The 19335-nt window shown below is 43.6% G+C and overlaps 1 long non-coding RNA gene across 1 annotated transcript; it reads left to right on the forward strand.

Annotated features, from left to right (window-relative positions):
• The first annotated feature begins 5322 nt into the window (after positions 1-5322).
• LOC123725442 (uncharacterized) lies at positions 5323-5768 on the forward strand. Its single transcript, XR_006757907.1, has 2 exons — positions 5323-5549; positions 5649-5768. It is a non-coding gene; the product is annotated as an uncharacterized lncRNA (long non-coding RNA).
• Positions 5769-19335: the final 13567 nt, after the last annotated feature.

Here is a 19335-nt window from a genome sequence, read left to right on the forward strand (position 1 = left end):
GAACCAATATGTCCAGGTAAGATGACTATAAAATACACAACTGGTTTTGAACAAAACCAAACAGGGCAGAGGCACACAATGGCATGTTTTTAGGTATAATGTAAACTACCGTGATAGCCTAACTCTTATGATGCCATGTGGATTTAATTTAGCGAGTCATGGAGATTGAAGAAGGCAAACACCTCACATATTCATCTTTTTTGGATGAGGCTGGTTTCAACTTGGCCAAAACACGGCGGCGAGGAAGGAATGTGATTGGGAAAAGAGACACTGTGGATGTCCCGGGCCAGAGAGGTGCCAACATCACAATGTGTGCAGCAATATCCTCTGATGGATTGCTGTTACACAAACCGCTAATTGGGCCATACAACACCAAGCATCTCATTTCATTCCTGGATGACCTCTATGGAAGGGTTGTGCCTGGTGAGGAAAGGGTTGCAGTGAGGCGAAATCGGCCAACGTTTGTAATTGTATTGGACAATGTGGCATTTCAGCACTCCCGTGCAGTCACAGAGTGGTTTGCAGCCCATCCCAAGATGCTGTCACTTTTCCTCCCACCTTACTCTCCATTCCTCAACCCCACAGAGGAATTATTTTCCTCATTGAGGTGGAAGGTTTATGACCACCATCCTCTTGATCAAATGTCCCTTCTGGACACAATGAATGCTGGATGCCTGGACATATCTGCAGAAGATTGCCAGGGATGGGCCAGGCATGCCAAAATATTCTTTCCTAGGTGTATTGCCCAAGATGACATAAGATGTGATGTGGATGAGAACCTGTGGCCAAATGCAGAAGACAGGGTTGACTAGCATTGCTACTGTATCTGTATATGGTGTATATACAAATTCTTGTATTTTGGAATCACTCAATGCCAAAAATGACATAAAACATATTGAAGCATATTGCATCATGTCTGATTCATTCCTGTAACATATACTGCAGTGAATTCTAAACAGTAGAGAGGTGTCATTCTTGTTTTGTGAAGACCTTTTACAAAAGAAAACATTGTGTAATGGTACCTGTTGTTAGTGTTGTTTAGGTCATTGTTTTATGAGTGACAAAGTGTGCTTGTTGGGTGACAACCTTTGCTAGTGTTATGGAAGAATGAGCGGATTTGAGACATGTATGACGTGTTTAGGTAGTTTTAGTGCATTTTGGATGTGAAATTAACTGCTGTGCAAAGCTGAAAGTTGCTTAGGAGAACTGTGTGAAGAGTTTTGAAAAAGTGACCTAAGTATTGAGAAGTGGGTCCTAGCGATTGTAAAAAATAAACTGCCAAATTGTATTTAACATAACCACTTCCACTAGAGATCACTAGAGAGCATAACTCACTCTGTCCCTTATTACAGGAAATCCACAGGAGGAAGTGATGCCACAGCAGACACACAGGTGATCATATCAGTCACACCTCCACCTTCACACCTGATGACATTAATTTACTGTGTCAAGACCGTTTCTTTCATACTATTTTAACTGTTACCTGGACACCAGTCTCTCTCTCTACAGAGTGTGCATCCTGACCATAACAGTGACATGTACACAGGTCTGAACATAAGGACCATGTCCCCTGACTACGGCACTCTGGAAGTAAGTCTCATAATGAATTAATATATGTGTTAGTTTGTGGGTGTGTTTGTGTTTTATACAGTACCTGAATGTGTTTAAAGAACACTATAGAGTTAGAGGTGTCTCAAAGAGCTCATGCATTTACTTTCCATCCATCCATCCATCCATACATCTCTCTCTCTCTCTCTCTCTCTCTCTCTCTCTCTCTCTCTCTCTCTCCAACATGAAGACCAGGTCACCAGACTATGACACCCTAGCAGTAAGTGTGTTTGTGTGTGTGGCTGGGGGTCCATAATAATTATGTAAAGTGCTCATTCAGTGTGTCTTCTTTCAGAATGTGAGGGACTCCCACAGTGACACAGCCCCTCAGATAGATGCTGAGCACTCCCATTATGAGAACTGAAGAGAACCACCACGGAACCATGACTGAAGAGAACCACCGCAGAACCTGGACAGAAGGGAACCACCACAGAACCTGGACTGAAGAGAACCACCACAGAATCTGGACTGAAGAGAACCACCACAGAACCTGGATTGAAGAGAGCCACCGCAGAACCTGGACAGAAGAGAGCCCCCGCAGAACCTGGACTGAAGAGAACCACCACAGAACCTGGACTGAAGGGAACCAACACAGAATCTGGACTGAAGAGAACCACCACAGAACCTGGACTAAAGAGAGCCACCGCAGAACCTGGACTGAAGAGAGCCCCCGTAGAACCTGGACTGAAGAGAGCCCCCGTAGAACCTGGACTGAATAGAACGACCACTGAACCTGGACTGAAGAGAACCACCACAGAACCTGGACTGTAGATCATCGGCACCAAACCAAGATAGGCCTTACATCTCTATTATCCTGCTGTCATATCTAGAAGTGTGAGGACAGACGCCGGGAGACGAGAAGAAAGTACAGGGAGTGAACATTTAATAAATAACAGATATGAGACAAACGGACAGCGTCTGGACAAGGGAAAAGAAACAACATCAATGCTGACACGGGGATCAAACTGAGGAACAGACAGATATAAGGGAGGAAATCAATAAAGTGATGGAGTCCAGGTGAGTCATATGAAGCGCTGATGAGCGTAACGATGGTGATAGCTGTGCGTAATGATGGGCAGCCTGGCGCCCTCAAGTGCCAGGGAGGGGGAGTGGGAGTAGGCGTGACAAGAAGGTTTTCCAGACCATTAGTAATTAAGGTTGAAGTCGGAAGTTTACATACACTTAGGTTGGAGTCATAAAAACTCGTTTTTCATTCACTCCACAAATTTCTGGTTTACAAACTATAGTTTTGGCAAGTCGGTTAGGACATCTACTTTGTGCATGACACAAGTAATTTTTCCAACAATTGTTTACAGACAGATTATTTCACTAATAATTCACTGTATCACAATTCCAGTGGGTCAGAAGTTTCCATACACTAAGTTGAATGTGCCTTTAAACAGCTTGGAAAATTCCAGAAAATTATGTAATGGCTTTAGAAGCTTCTGAAAGGCCTAATTGACATAATTTGAGTCAATTGGAGGTGTACCTGTGGATGTATTTCAAGGCCTACCTTCAAACTCAGTGCCTCTATGCTTGACATCATGGGAAAATCCAAAGAAATCAGCCAAGACCTCAGAAAAAAAATGTAGACCTCCACAAGTCTGGTTCATCCTTGGGAGCAATTTCCAAACGCCTGAAACTACCACGTTCATCTGTACAGACAATAGTACGCAAGTATAAACACATTTACATTTTTGTCATTTAGCAGACACTCTTATCCAGAGAAACTTACAGTAGTGAATGCATACATTTCATTAAAAAAAATTCTCCGTACTGGTCCCCCCGTGGGAATCAAACCCACAACCCTGGCTTTGCAAACACCACGCTCTACCAACTGAGCTACACGGGACTACACTATGGGACCACACAGCCGTCCTACGCTCAGGAGGGAGACGCGTTCTGTCTCCTAGAGATGAACATACTTTGGTGCGAAAAGTGCAAATCAATCCCAAAACAACAGCAAAGGACCTTGTCAAGATGCTGGAGGAAACAGGTGCAAAAGTATCTATATTCACAGTAAAATGAGTGCAATATCAACATAACCTGAAAGGCCGCTCAGCAAGGAAGAAGCCACTGCTCCAAAACCGCCATAAAAAAGCCAGACTACGGTTTGCAACTGCACATGGGGACAAAGACCATACTTTTTGTAGAAATGTCCTCTGGTCTGATGAAACAAAAATAGAACTATTTGGCCATAAAGACCATCGTTATGTTTGGAGGAAATAGGGGAGGCTTGCAAGCCAAAGAACACCATCCCAACCGTGAAGCACGGGGGTGGCAGCATCATGTTGTGGAGGTGCTTTGTTGCAGCAGGGACTGGTGCACTTCACAAAATAGATGGCATCATGAGGAACAGAAATTATGTGGATATACTGAAGCAACATCTCAAGACATCAGTCAGGAAGTTAAAGCTTGATCGCAAATGGGTCTTCCAAATGGAAAATGACCCAAAGCATACTTCCAAAGTTGTGGTAAAATGGCTCAAGGACAACAAAGTCAAGGTATTGGAGTGGCCATCACAAAGCCCTGACCTCAATCCTATAGAACATTTGTGGGCAGAACTGAAAAAGCGTGTGCGAGCAAGGAGGCCTACAAACCTGACTCAGTTACACCAGCTCTGTCGTCAGGAGGAATGGGCAAAAATTCACCCAATTTATTGTGGGAAGCTTGTGGAAGTCTACCCGAAACGTTTGACCCAAGTTAAACAATTTAAAGGCAATGCTACCAAATACTAATTGAGTGTATGTAAACTTCTGACCCACTGGGAATGTGATGACAGAAATAAAAGCTGAAATAAATCATTCTCTCTACTATTATTCTGACATTTCACATTCTTAAAATAAAGTGGTGATCTTAACTGACCTATGACAGGGAGTTTTTACTGAGTTTAAATGTATTTGGCTAAGGTGTATGTAAACTTCTGACTTCAACTGTACTTTCCATTTACTCGCGCTTAACTCTGGTCGGAATCAAGCCCAAAGTTTATCAGAGAAGGAGCACTGATCCAGGATCAGGGCCACCGTCCATATAATTATGATCTAAAAGGCTAAACTGATCCTAGATCAGCACTCATGGCCTCTTAGATACTTTGTGAATATGGACCCTGGCCTGGACTGTGGTTTCATGTGTTTAGTTTAGTTCAGTTTATTAATACATTGATTCATATCTATTTCCATCCCGCTCTTGTTTCTTGTATTTCTACCTATTGGACAAATGATGGCTCCATTGAACCACCTAACCATGAGTCTCTAGGCTGTAGGCCAGTGAGGTTTAAGTCTTTTCCAGTGTGTGTGTGAGTCAGTTTATGTTTATCCTCACAGCTTGGGGATAGGAGCTATCATTGAACCTGGTGGTCAGTCTTTAGGCTGCTATAGAGGTTGACGGACCCTTGAGGATAGAACATTTATCCTCCTATATTTGGGGTTCTGTAAATAAATCCGCTTCAGAACAATCAATGTAGAAATATGTGTTTACAGTACTAAAGATCTGTTCAATAGGTGATTGTTGTTGATGATGATGGTGATGATGATGACTTTATTCTATCCATGTAGCCATGATAAAAAAGGGTGAAATTAGCAGAAGAGAGTGGTTTGGCAGTGAGTTCCCATTTGCAAGGGAAGAGACTTCACTTCCTTCCATTGTTAAGTCCATACCCCCAGTGGTACAAAAGGAAATTACAAACTTTCCGTAGGTGATTTTACTTCTGGGTAACCAAGATTAAGCACAATTCAACACAACACAATATGAGCCTGGTTCATTTTCAGTCATGAGGCCCTGTACCCCATTTACAGTTTCTACTTCAGTGTATCAGGTGGATTAATTCACCAGCTATAGAGTGAGTTGTTGTTTATGTTTCTAAGACTGCAGGGTGGGAGATGCAACAATGGCCTTGAGAACAGCAGGAAGTGTGTTGGTGGTCTTTCTCTGGTCTGTAGCAGGTATGGTCTCATTCTTATCTTTTAGTTGCTCTGTTTAATAATATACAGACATTTCTAAAAGGTTAAGAATAATAATGTTATTCTGGTGTGTTCTGTTAGGAGTCTCCACTTCACTTTAAATAGTTATCTTTCACACCTCACTGAGTGATGCTTATCAACTCAGCAACTACAACAATAAAGTGTGGACAAACACAACAGAACCTGGACAGAAGAGAACCACAACAGAACCTGGAATGAAGAGAACCACCACAGAACCTGGACTGAAGAGAACCACCACAGAACCTGGACTGAAGAGAAACAAAACAGAACCTGGACTGAAGAGAACCACCACAGAACATGGACTGAAGAGAACCACCACAGAACCTGGACTGAAGAGAAACAGCATCAAACCAAAGCTACGCCTCACAATGCTCTTCTCTTACTATGATATTGCTTTCTAATCTAGAAGGTTTAAAACAATGAGCTTTAGCTTTTGAGTAAATGCTGGAATTTAGATTGTTCTCCTAATGATAAATACAGTATGTGCACTACCGTTCAAAAGTTTGGGGACACTTAAAACTTCCTTGTTTTTGAAAGAAAAGCAAAAAAAATTGCCCATTAAAATAACATCAAATTGATCAGAAATGCAGTGTAGACATTGTTAATGTTGTAAATGACTATTGTACCTGGAAATGGCAGATGTTTAATGGAAAATCTACATAGGCATACAGAGGCCCATTATCAGCAACCATCACTTCTGTGTTCCAATGGCACGTTGTGTTAGCTAATCCAAGTTTATCATTTTAAAAGGCTAATTGATCATTAGAAAACCATATTGCAATTATGTTAGCACAGCTGAAAACTGTTGTGCTTGCTGATTAAAGAAGCAATGAAACTGGCCTTCTTTAGACTAGTTGAGTATCTGGAGCATCAGCATTTGTAGGTTCGATTACAGGCTCAAAAGGTCAACTTATCTGTTTATTGTCTATAGATTGTATTGCTTATCTTTTTTCATGGGATTTTACCAATTCCAGATTTGTATAACATATAAAGTATTGGCTTGTCTTAGTGACAAAAAGGAATTATATTGACAGGAGATTTTAAATATTTGTAGCTTTCGAGTTGCTCCTGATGTGTTTAAAGAGGTTTTACTTTGTATTGGTGTCAGATATTATTGGGCATTTGATATTTTATATTATGTAATACCATATTGTTCAGTGTCATGATATTTCTTGTTTTATTGTCAAATAATTAATTATTAATTATTACGTATTTTAGATACATTGAATACAGTATAAGCATCATGTTGTAAATGTTGTTAATTTACATTGATTCATAACTATATCCATACAGCTCGGTTCTTGTATTTCTGCCTATTGGACACATGATGGTGCCATTGAACCACATAAACATGAGTTGCAAGGCACACACACACACACACACACACACACACACACACACACACACATACATACATACATACATACATACATACATACATACATACATACATACATACATACATACATACATACATACATACATACACACACACACAAATACACACATGCACACGTGCACACATACATACATAGAACTTGCCAGATTCTTTCCCAGTAGTTCAGACATTGAATGGGTGTGCGCGTATGGATGCCTGCGTCTGTGTGTGTGTGGTATGGGTATGTTGCTCCCCAGACTATTGAAGGAGTACTCTAATGTAAGTTGTCAAACAGATTTACTAGGTGGTAAAGATCTGGACTATTTCTACTTTGATCTCATTTCTTGTATTTCTTTGGGAATGGTTTGTACTCCTAATGGTGTCTGGAGCTCTACCCCTCTGCCCTATCAGATGCTCAGAAGTCCATACAGCTCGCCCCTATTGGCCAAGGGATACTTCCTCAAGGGGAGTGCACTGATGGGTTAAAGGTCAGTGTCTGAGCTCTCTACTGTGAAAGTGGACATTGCTGACAGTGAGTGTGTGTCTGTCGGTGAAATCTGACTCTCAATCTCTTCTCCCTCTCCCCACTCATCTTATTTCCCCCTCTCTTCCCCCTGCTGTCTCTCGCTTCATCTCCCCTCTCTCCCCATCCTCTCTCTCTCTCTCCCTCCCCTCCCTCCCCTTTACCTTTGAGGAGGTGCAGAGATCGTTGCTGCTGGAGAAGTTTACAACAGTGCAGGCTGCTCTCGGCTCCCCTCTCAGGACTACAGTGGTGGAGCTCTCCACCCCTCAGGACTCCAGTGGTGGACCTCTCATCCCCTCACGACTCCAGTGGTGGCCATCTCCTCCCCTCAGGACTGCAGTGGTAGACCTCTCCTCCCCTCAGGACTCCAGTGGTGGACCTCTCCGCCCCTCAGGACTGCAGTGGTGGACATCTCCTCCCCTCAGGACTCCAGTGGTGGACCTCTCCTCCCCTCAGGACTCCAGTGGTGGACCTCTCCTCCCCTCAGGACTCCAGTGGTGGACCTCTCCTCCCCTCGGGACTCCAGTGGTGGACCTCTCCTCCCCTCGGGACTCCAGTGGTGGACCTCTTCTCTCCTCAGGACTCCAGTGGTGGACCTCTCCTCCTCTCAGGACTCCAGTGGTGGACCCCCCCTCCTCAGGACTACAGTGGTGGACCTCTCCTCCCCTCGGGACTCCAGTGGTGAACCTCTCCTCCCCTCAGTACTCCAGTGGTGGACCTATCCTCCCCTCAGGACTCCAGTGGTGGACCTCTCCTCCCCTCAGGACTACAGTGGTGGACATCTCCTCCCCTCAGGACTCCAGTGGTGGACATCTCCTCCCCTCAGGACTCCAGTGGTGGACCTCTCCTCCCCACACCCAGTCTGTTGTTTGGTTATTCCACATCTAAATTCTACATAATTTAATGTGAGTGTATATACCTACAGCTATAGGTTCTATAGACTGTGCAAAATAGCACCCTATTCTTACATAGTGCACTACTTTCTACCAGAACCTCATGGTCTTGGTCAACCATAGTGCACTGTGTAGGGGTTAGGGTGCCATCTAGGTCACATTCATAATGTTCTGTTGTTGTAAGGTTGCTGTAATGGATTTATTCTGACCATGGTCCCCTCCCTTCCTCTCATCCTCAGGTCCCCCTGTCCCTGTCTCTGGGTGGGGTACGTCACCATGGACCTCACTGAGAAACACATGTTGGACCTCTTCAAAACGTATGACCATCATGCTCCATTTCTATCTGTTTTAGTTCAGTATCTGCATCTCTAACTACATGTTAGTTAACAGACGCTCTTATCCAGAGCGACTTACAGGACGACTTTCAGAGTTCAACATTCTAATTCTATCTCCCCTCACCTACAGTACAGAACATAGAGAGTATCACAGTTCTACATTCTAATTCTATGTTCTGTACTGTAGGTGAGGGGAGATCGTGTCAGAGTTCTACATTCTAATTCTATGTTCTGTACTGTAGGTGTGGGGAGAGAGTATCAGAGTTCTACATTCTAATTCTATGTTCTGTACTGTAGGTGTGGGGAGAGAGTATCGGAGTTCTACATTCTAATTCTATCTCCCCTCATCTACAGTAAATAACATAGAAATATAATGTAGAACTCTAATACTCTCTATGTTCTGTCTCTCCCTAGTTGTGGTTATATGTGTGGTGAGATAGGGAGTATCAGAGTTCTACATGAAAGATTATGTGCCTTTGTCAACATCAAGAATTCCAACATGGCTGCTCACGCCTTGGAGAGGCTCCAGGTGAGTGGTGGGATGAAACATAATGCTGTCAAATGCATTTAACTATGTGAGATGTGCTTTCAATTATTTAGCATGCACTTTAGGAGATTGTACTTTTGGGAATATGCTATTGGTTCCTTTGTACTATTGGGACAATGCTATTGGTTCCATTGTACTATTGGGAGTAGGCTATTGGTTCCATTGTACTTTTTTGACTCTGTTATTGGTTCCATTGAACTTTTGGGACTATGCTATTGGTTCCATTTAATGTATTTTGACAGTGGCTGCTGTTGTATGTATTTTGACTGTGGATGCTGTTGTATGTATTTTGACTTTGGTTGCTATTGTATGGATTTTGTCTGTGGATGCTGTTGTATGTATTTTGACTTTGGTTGCTATTGTATGCATTTTGACAGTGGCTGCTGTTGTGTGTATTTTGACTGTGGATGCTGTTGTATGTATTTTGACTTTGGTTGCTATTGTATGGATTTTGTCTGTGGATGCTGTTGTATGTATTTTGACTTTGGTTGCTATTGTATGTATTTTGACTGTGGATGCTGTTGTATGTATTTTGACTTTGGTTGCTATTGCATGGATTTTGACTGTGGATGCTGTTGTATGTATTTTGACTTTGGTTGCTATTGCATGGATTTTGACTGTGGATGCTGTTGTATGTATTTTGACTTTGGTTGCTATTGTATGTATTTTGACTGTGGATGCTGTTGTATGTATTTTGACTGTGGCTGCTGTTTGTCCTACTGTCCAGGGGGTGGAGCTGGAGAGCACCAGACTGGTGATTAGGTACCCAGACCGCTCGGTCCTCTCCTCAGACCTCAACACCTCCTCAGCCTCTGTCAAAACATCAACTATAATTTATAAACATATTTAAGCATTTATAATGTTTTATTCTAAATTGTTACTAATCTAGGGGCCATGAATTGTACAAAATTACAGACAACTGACAGAAGGTGGGGACAGGATTGTGTTTTTATACTGTTTGTGTCTCTCTCCCAGGCCCAGGAGGATGGATCCCATCAATGGTGATGAGTGTTTCTTCTGGAGGACCACTGGCTGTCTCTATGGTGACAAATGTCACATCAAACACAAGCCTGACCATAGAGGAAGAGACAGGAAACCATGGCAACCCTGACCACCCTGACCACCCAGACTAACCTGAACACCCTGCACATCACGCACCGTCCGGATATAACAGAGGGAGGAAGAAGAGGAGGAAGAGGAAGAACAGAATAATGAAAATGAAGATTGAGGAAGAGGGACCGTGTACCTACTTTAAAAGGGAACAGGAAGCTTGGATAGAATGGGGGTGTTGGGTGGTATCACCACTTTTGTAGTCCTCTGACACACAGAACACTGGACGTACAGTATGAGTGTGTGAAGTGTCAATCAAAGTGAAGAGCAGTGCTCCTCTGATTTCCTTTCCCCTCTCCCTCGGCCTGAGCTGTTTTTGAATTGAATTACAATTGAATATAGGGCATGTTCCAGGCAGACTATATTGCAGTCGCCTGCCAGATCTCACAATGCCTGGATAGGTGTTTGTGTTTAAGATATCAGTTAACCCGTGATTCCCGACTGCACAATCGATGATGTGGCACACAACCATTGGTTGGTGCGCACAGATTGACTGCAATGTCGTCAGCCTGGAACGCCCCCAGTGTCCATGTGGTGTTGTAACATCCACACTAGACCACCTAAACTGAAACAAGTAGTGTGCTACTGTGGATATTAGAACGAGGCCCATATCTTCAGTTCAGTGAATTTATACTGTACATGTATGTTCAGTGGACTAATACATGTCTGTTCAGTGGACTAATAGATGTATGTTCAGTGGACTAATACATGTCTGTTCAGTGGACTAATACATGTCTGTTCAGTGGACTAATACATGTCTGTTCAGTGGACTAATACATGTCTGTTCAGTGGACTAATACAATTGAAGTTGACTAAAGTGACAATATGAGGAGTACAGAATGACTGTTTGAGAGCATCAATGTAAAATGACAATCTGTCTGTATCCTCTCAGCATGTGGGGGAGCTGTGTGTACAAATTACTGTTTTATTATGTAAATCAGTTGTACTAATTCATAATAAAATACAGAATACAATAATCAAATCATATGTAGTGTCATTATTAATGTAATGTCATTATTCAGAAAGGTTATGTATAACGGTGTTATAAAAACCAAATACAGTTTTAGCAACATGTTTGGGGAATGAACACCACCCCCACCAGAACTACTGTTTCTCAAACCTCTCAGGAGGGATCCATCTATCCCCTCTCCATATTGTAGCCACCAATGAAGAAATACAAGTAGCCTATGACATATAAGACAGACATTTCTTGTAAAGTCCCTCTCTCTCCTCCTGAAGATGTTCACACCTTTCTTAAAGCCCTTCGCCGACATGTTGGTTGCCAGGAAGAGACATCATGAAAACAGGAAGCCAGCTCTGCAGCACCTTTCAGCCCCTCAGTACATTAAGTTGCTGTCAACCACAGAACTCACACCCTTCTGTTTCATTCTCTTCTTGGACAGTAAGCTCACCTCCCCTCTCTCTCCTCACGCTGTAAGTACGATGGATGATGTCTATCTTTTCATTATTATTTGTTTCTAGTCATCAAACTTCTGCCAGGCATGGCAATTCAAATTTTTGTTGGGCATGACAATTCCAAATTCTGCAGGGCATGACAATATTTTTATATTGTTGTTTTGTTTGGCTGTTAGCCTAGACATACATAATGTAGACCTACAAACAGATTGTTTGTCTGTTAACCTAGACATACATAATGTAGACCTATTTACAGAATTAGAGTGTGAGTTATGTTTTGCATGTGAATCTCTTTGTAAGATCTCTTTGGATAATGGTTTCATGTATTTTTGGGTTTATTATGTATTTTTAAGTGCAAAAAGATGATGACTTCTGTGACAGCATGGGCAGCATCACTGAGGACTGTATCCATTTTAAAGTAGTTAATTTCCTCTTCAACTTCCATGAGTTTAATGACGTGGTTTAAAGTATAATGCTTTACATGCTGTGTTGAGGACTCTGAGAGCAATAGATTGCTGTGGAGACTTTCTAGAAAATTGACTAAAGTAAGAGTGAAAATAGAAGTAAGATTGATTGACTGGATGCTTCCTAAGAGCTCAGGAATTTACATGAAACACAGTGATGGTGGGATGTGTTTAGGAGTAGTATTAACATGAGACACAGTGATGGTGGGTTGTGTTTAGGAGTAGTATTAACATGAGACACAGTGATGGTGGGTTGTGTTTAGGAGTAGTATTAACATGAGACACAGTGATGGTGGGTTGTGTTTAGGAGTAGTATTAACATGAGACACAGTGATGGTGGGTTGTGTTTAGGAGTAGTATTAACATGAGACAGTGATGGTGGGTTGTGTTTAGGAGTAGTATTAACACGAGACACAGTGATGGTGGCTTGTGTTTAGGAGTAGTATTAACATGAGACACAGTGATGGTGGGTTGTGTTTAGGAGTAGTATTAACATGAGACACAGTGATGGTGGGTTGTGTTTAGGAGTAGTATTAACACGAGACACAGTGATGGTGGCTTGTGTTTAGGAGTAGTATTAACATGAGACACGGTGATGGTGGGTTGTGTTTAGGAGTCGTATTAACATGAGACACAGTGATGGTGGGTTGTGTTTAGGAGTAGTATTAACATTACATTTACATTTACATTTAAGTCATTTAGCAGACGCTCTTATCCAGAGCGACTTACAAAATGGTGCATTCACCTTATGATATCCAGTGGAACAACCACTTTACAATAGTGCATCTAAATCTTTTAAGGGGGGGGGGTTAGAAGGATTACTTTATCCTATCCTAGGTATTCCTTAAAGAGGTGGGGTTTCAGGTGTCTCCGGAAGGTGGTGATTGACTCCGCTGTCCTGGCGTCGTGAGGGAGCTTGTTCCACCATTGGGGTGCCAGAGCAGCGAACAGTTTTGACTGGGCTGAGCGGGAACTGTGCTTCCTCAGAGGTAGGGGGGCCAGCAGGCCAGTGGTGGATGAACGCAGTGCCCTTGTTTGGGTGTAGGGCCTGATCAGAGCCTGAAGGTATGGAGGTGCCGTTCCCTTCACAGCTCCGTAGGCAATCACCATGGTCTTGTAGCGGATGCGAGCTTCAACTGGAAGCCAGTGGAGAGAGCGGAGGAGCGGGGTGACGTGAGAGAACTTGGGAAGGTTGAACACCAGACGGGCTGCGGCGTTCTGGATGAGTTGTAGGGGTTTAATGGCACAGGCAGGGAGCCCAGCCAACAGCGAGTTGCAGTAATCCAGACGGGAGATGACAAGTGCCTGGATTAGGACCTGCGCCGCTTCCTGTGTGAGGCAGGGTCGTACTCTGCGAATGTTGTAGAGCATGAACCTACAGGATCGGGTCACCGCCTTGATGTTAGTGGAGAACGACAGGGTGTTGTCCAGGATCACGCCAAGGTTCTTAGCACTCTGGGAGGAGGACACAAGGGAGTTGTCAACCGTGATGGAGAGATCATGGAACGGGCAGTCCTTCCCCGGGAGGAAGAGCAGCTCCGTCTTGCCGAGGTTCAGCTTGAGCTGGTGATCCGTCATCCACACTGATATGTCTGACAGACATGCAGAGATGCGATTCGCCGCCTGGTTATCAGAAGGGGGAAAGGAGAAGATTAATTGTGTGTCGTCTGCATAGCAATGATAGGAGAGACCATGTGAGGATATGACAGAGCCAAGTGACTTGGTGTATAGCGAGAATAGGAGAGGGCCTAGAACTGAGCCCTGGGGGACACCAGTGGTGAGAGCGCATGGTGTGGAGACAGATTCTCGCCACGCCACCTGGTAGGAGCGACCTGTCAGGTAGGACGCAATCCAAGCGTGGGCCGCGCCGGAGATGCCCAACTCGGAGAGGGTGGAGAGGAGGATCTGATGGTTCACAGTATCAAAGGCAGCAGATAGGTCAAGAAGGATGAGAGCAGAGGAGAGAGAGTTAGCTTTAGCAGTGCGGAGAGCCTCCGTGACACAGAGAAGAGCAGTCTCAGTTGAATGCCCAGTCTTGAAACCTGACTGATTAGGATCAAGAAGGTCATTCTGAGAGAGATAGCAGGAGAGTTGGCCAAGGACGGCACGTTCAAGAGTTTTGGAGAGAAAAGAAAGAAGGGATACTGGTCTGTAGTTGTTGACATCGGAGGGATCGAGTGTAGGTTTTTTGAGAAGGGGTGCAACTCTCGCTCTCTTGAAGACGGAAGGGACGTAGCCAGCGGTCAAGGATGAGTTGATGAGCGAGGTGAGGAAGGGGAGAAGGTCTCCGGAAATGGTCTGGAGAGGAGAGGAGGGGATAGGGTCAAGTGGGCAGGTTGTTGGGCGGCCGGCCGTCACAAGACGCGAGATTTCATCTGGAGAGAGAGGGGAGAAAGAGGTCAAAGCACAGGGTAGGGCAGTGTGAGCAGGACCAGCGGTGTCGTTTGACTTAGCAAACGAGGATCGGATATCGTCAACCTTCTTTTCAAAATGGTTGACGAAGTCATCCGCAGAGAGGGAGGAGGGGGGGAGGGGGAGGAGGATTCAGGAGGGAGGAGAAGGTAGCAAAGAGCTTCCTAGGGTTAGAGGCAGATGCTTGGAATTTAGAGTGGTAGAAAGTGGCTTTAGCAGCAGAGACAGAAGAGGAGAATGTAGAGAGGAGTGAGTGAAAGGATGCCAGGTCCGCAGGGGAGGCGAGTTTTCCTCCATTTCCGCTCGGCTGCCCGGAGCCTTGTTCTGTGAGCTCGTAGTGAGTCGTCGAGCCACGGAGCAGGAGGGGAGGACCGAGCCGGCCTGGAGGATAGGGGACAGAGAAAATCAAAGGATGCAGAAAGGGAGGAGAGGAGGGTTGAGGAGGCAGAATCAGGAGATAGGTTGGAGAAGGTTTGAGCAGAGGGAAGAGATGATAGGATGGAAGAGGAGAGAGTAGCGGGAGAGAGAGAGCGAAGGTTGGGACGGCGCAATACCATCCGAGTAGGGGCAGAGTGAGAAGTGTTGGATGAGAGCAAGAGGGAAAAGGATACAAGGTAGTGGTCGGAGATTTGGAGGGGAGTTGCAATGAGATTAGTGGAAGAACAGCATCTAGTAAAGATGAGGTCAAGCGTATTGCCTGCCTTGTGAGTAGGGGGGGAAGGTGAGAGGGTGAGGTCAAAAGAGGAGAGGAGTGGAAAGAAGGAGGCAGAGAGGAATGAGTCAAAGGTAGACGTGGGGAGGTTAAAGTCACCCAGAACTGTGAGAGGTGAGCCATCCTCAGGAAAGGAACTTATCAAGACGTCAAGCTCATTGATGAACTCTCCAAGGGAACCTGGAGGGCGATAAATGATAAGGATGTTAAGCTTGAAAGGGCTGGTAACTGTGACAGCATGGAATTCAAATGAGGAGATAGACAGATGGGTCAGGGGAGAAAGAGAGAATGTCCACTTGGGAGAGATGAGGATTCCAGTGCCACCACCCCGCTGGCTCGATGCTCTAGGGGTATGCGAGAACACTTGGGCAGACGAAGAGAGAGCAGTAGGAGTAGCAGTGTTATCTGTGGTAATCCATGTTTCCGTCAGCGCCAGGAAGTCTAGGGACTGGAGGGTAGCATAGGCTGAGATGAACTCAGCCTTGTTGGCTGCAGACCGGCAGTTCCAGAGGCTGCCGGAGACCTGGAACTCCACGTGGGTCGTGCGCGCTGGGACCACCAGGTTAGAGTGGCAGCGGCCACGCGGTGTGAAGTGTTTGTATGGCCTGTGCAGAGAGGAGAGAACAGGGATAGACAGACACATAGTTGACAAGCTACAGAAGTGTTGTTTCTTGTATTATTGTCTCCTGTGTCTTTAGAAAACTGTTTCACTTTGATATCCCTTTTCTTCTGTCCTGATTTTCTCTTTCTTTTCTTCTGTTAACTAGATATTCTTTGTTGTTCTTCATTAGCTAGCTAGCTTCTTCCAAAAGAGTCCCTAGCAACTGCTTAGCAACTGGTAAACAATTCAGCTTGCTAAGATAACTACAATTTTATGAAAAATAGTTATTTTTCAAAAGCCTATCTTCTTTGTTTGTTGCTTGTTTTTTCTCCTATTCAGTCGTGCAGTTTTCTTTTGCTTTTATAACATGAGACACAGTGACAGTTGGTTGTGTTTAGGAACAGTATTGTAATGAGACACAGTGACGGTGGGTTGTATTGTGGAGTAGTATTGACGGTTTGTTGTATTTAGGAGTAGTATTAACATGAGACACAGCGAAGGTGGGTTGTGTTTAGGAGTAGTATTAACATAAGACACAGTTACAGTGGGTTGTGTTAAGGAGTAGTATTAACATGAGACACAGTGATGGTGGGTTGTGTTTAGGAGTAGTAGTGAAAGGGGGTGGGGTTTAGGAGTAGTATTTACATGAGACACAGTGACAGTGGGTTGTGTTTAGGAGTAGTATTTACGTAAGAAAAAGTGATGGTGGGTTGTGTTTAGGAGTAGTATTAACATGAGACACAGTGATGGTGGGTTGTGTTTAGGAGTAGTATTAACATGAGACATAGTGATGGTGGGATGTGTTTAGGAGTAGTATTAACATGAGACACAGTGATGGTGGGTTGTGTTTACGAGTAGTATTAACATGAGACACAGTGATGGTGGGTTGTGTTTAGGAGTAGTATTAACATGAGACAGTGATGGTGGGTTGTGTTTAGGAGTAGTATTAACATGAGACACAGTGATGGTGGGTTGTGTTTAGGAGTAGTATTAACATGAGACAGTGATGGTGGGTTGTGTTTAGGAGTAGTATTAACATGAGACAAAGTGATGGTGGGTTGTGTTTAGGAGTAGTATTAACATGAGACAGTGATGGTGGGTTGTGTTTAGGAGTAGTATTAACATGAGACACAGTGATGGTGGGGTGTGTTTAGGAGTAGTATTAACATGAGACACAGTGACAGTTGGTTGTGTTTAGGAGCAGTATTGTAATGAGACACAGTGACGGTGGGTTGTATTAAAGAGTAGTATTAATATGAGACACAGTGACGTTGGGTTGTGTTTAGGAGTAGTTGTAACATGAGGTAACGTGATGGTTGTTGTGTTCATGAGTAGTATTAACATGAGACACAGTGATGGTGGGTTGTGTTTAGTAGGAATGCTAAAATGAGATGTAGTGATGGTGGGTTGTGTTTAGGAGTAGTATTAACATGAGACAACGTGATGGTGGGTTGTGTTTAGGGGTAGTATTAACATAAGACACAGTGACGGTGTCTTGTTTTAAAGAGTAGTATTAACATGATACACAGTGATGGTGGGTTGTGTTTAGGAGTAATATTAACATTAGACACAGTGCCCAGTGGGTTGTGTTTAGGAGTAGTATTTACATGAGACACAGTGATGGTTGGTTGTGTTTAGGAGTAGTATTAACATGAGACAAGGTGACGATGGGTTGTGTTTAGGACTAATTTTAACATGAGAAACAGTGACGGTGATTTGTGTTTAGGAGTATTATTAATGTGAGACACAGTGATGGTTTGTTGTGTTTAGGAGTAGTATTTACATGAGACACGGTGATGGTGGGTTGTGTTTAGGAGCAGTATTAACATGAGACACAGTGATGGTGGGTTGTGCTTAGGAGTAGTATTAACATGAGACACAGTGATGATGGGTTGTGTTTAGGAGTAGTATTTACGTAAGAAAAAGTGATGGTGGGTTGTGTTTAGGAGTAGTATTAACATAAGACAACGTGATGGTGGGTTGTGTTTAGGGGTAGAATTAACATAAGACACAGTGACGGTGGGTTGTTTTAAAGAGTAGTATTAACATGATACACAGTGACGGTGGGTTGTGTTTAGGAGTAGTATTAACGTAATACACAGTGACGGTGGGTTGGGTTTAGGAGTAGTATTTACATGAGACAAGGTGATGATGGGTTGTGTTTAGGACTAATTTTAACATGAGGCACAGTGACGGTGGAATGAGTTAGGAGTAGTATTAATGTGAGACACAGTGATGGTTTGTTGTGTTTAGGAGTAGTATTAACATGAGATACAGTGATGGTGGGATGTGTTTAGGAGTAGTATTAACATGAGACACAGTGATGGGGGTTGTGTTTAGGAGTAGTATTAACATGAGACACAGTGATGGTGGGTTGTGCTTAGGAGTAGTATTAACATGAGACACAGTGATGATGGGTTGTGTTTAGGAGTAGTATTAACATGAGACACAGTGATGGTGGGTTGTGTTTAGGAGTAGTATTAACATGAGACACAGTGATGGTGGGTTGTGTTTAGGAGTAGTATTAACATGAGACACAGTGATGGTGGGTTGTGTTTAGGTGTTGTATTAACATGAAACACAGTGATGGCGGGTTGTGTTTAGGAGTAGTATTAACATGAAACACAGTGATGGTGGGTTGTGTTTAGGAGTAGTATTAACATGAAACACAGTGATGGTGGGTTGTGTTTAGGAGTAGCATTAACATGCGACACAGTGATGGTGGGTTGTGTTTAGAAGTAGGATTAATATGAGACACAGTGATGGTGGGTTGTGTTTAGGAGTAGTATTAACATGAGACAGTGATGGTGGGTTGTGTTTAGGAGTAGTATTAACATGAGACACAGTGATGGTTGGTTGTGTTTAGGAGTATAATTAACATGACAGTGATGGGGGGTTGTGTTTAAGAGTAGTATTAACATGAGACACAGTGATGGTGGGTTGTGTTTAGGAGTAGTATTAACAAGAGACACAGTGATGGTGGGTTGTGTTTAGGAGTAGTATTAACATGACAGTGATGGTGTGTTGTGTTTAGGAGTAGTATTAACATGAGACACAGTGATGGTGCGTTGTGTTTAGGAGTAGTATTAACAAGAGACACAGTGATGGTGGGTTGTGTTTAGGAGTAGTATTAACATGAGACACTGTGATGGTGGGTTGTGTTAAGGAGTAGTATTAACAAGAGACACAGTGATGGTGTGTTGTGTTTAGGAGTAGTATTAACATGACAGTGATGGTGGGTTGTGTTTAGGAGTAGTATTAACATGAGTCACAGTGATGGTGGGTTGTGTTTCGGAGTAGTATTAACATGAGACAGCGATGGTGGGTTGTGTTTCGGAGTAGTATTAACATGAGAC

Source organism: Salmo salar, chromosome ssa12, assembly GCF_905237065.1.
Source record: "Salmo salar chromosome ssa12, Ssal_v3.1, whole genome shotgun sequence".
In the NCBI taxonomy this organism is placed as follows: domain Eukaryota; kingdom Metazoa; phylum Chordata; class Actinopteri; order Salmoniformes; family Salmonidae; genus Salmo; species Salmo salar.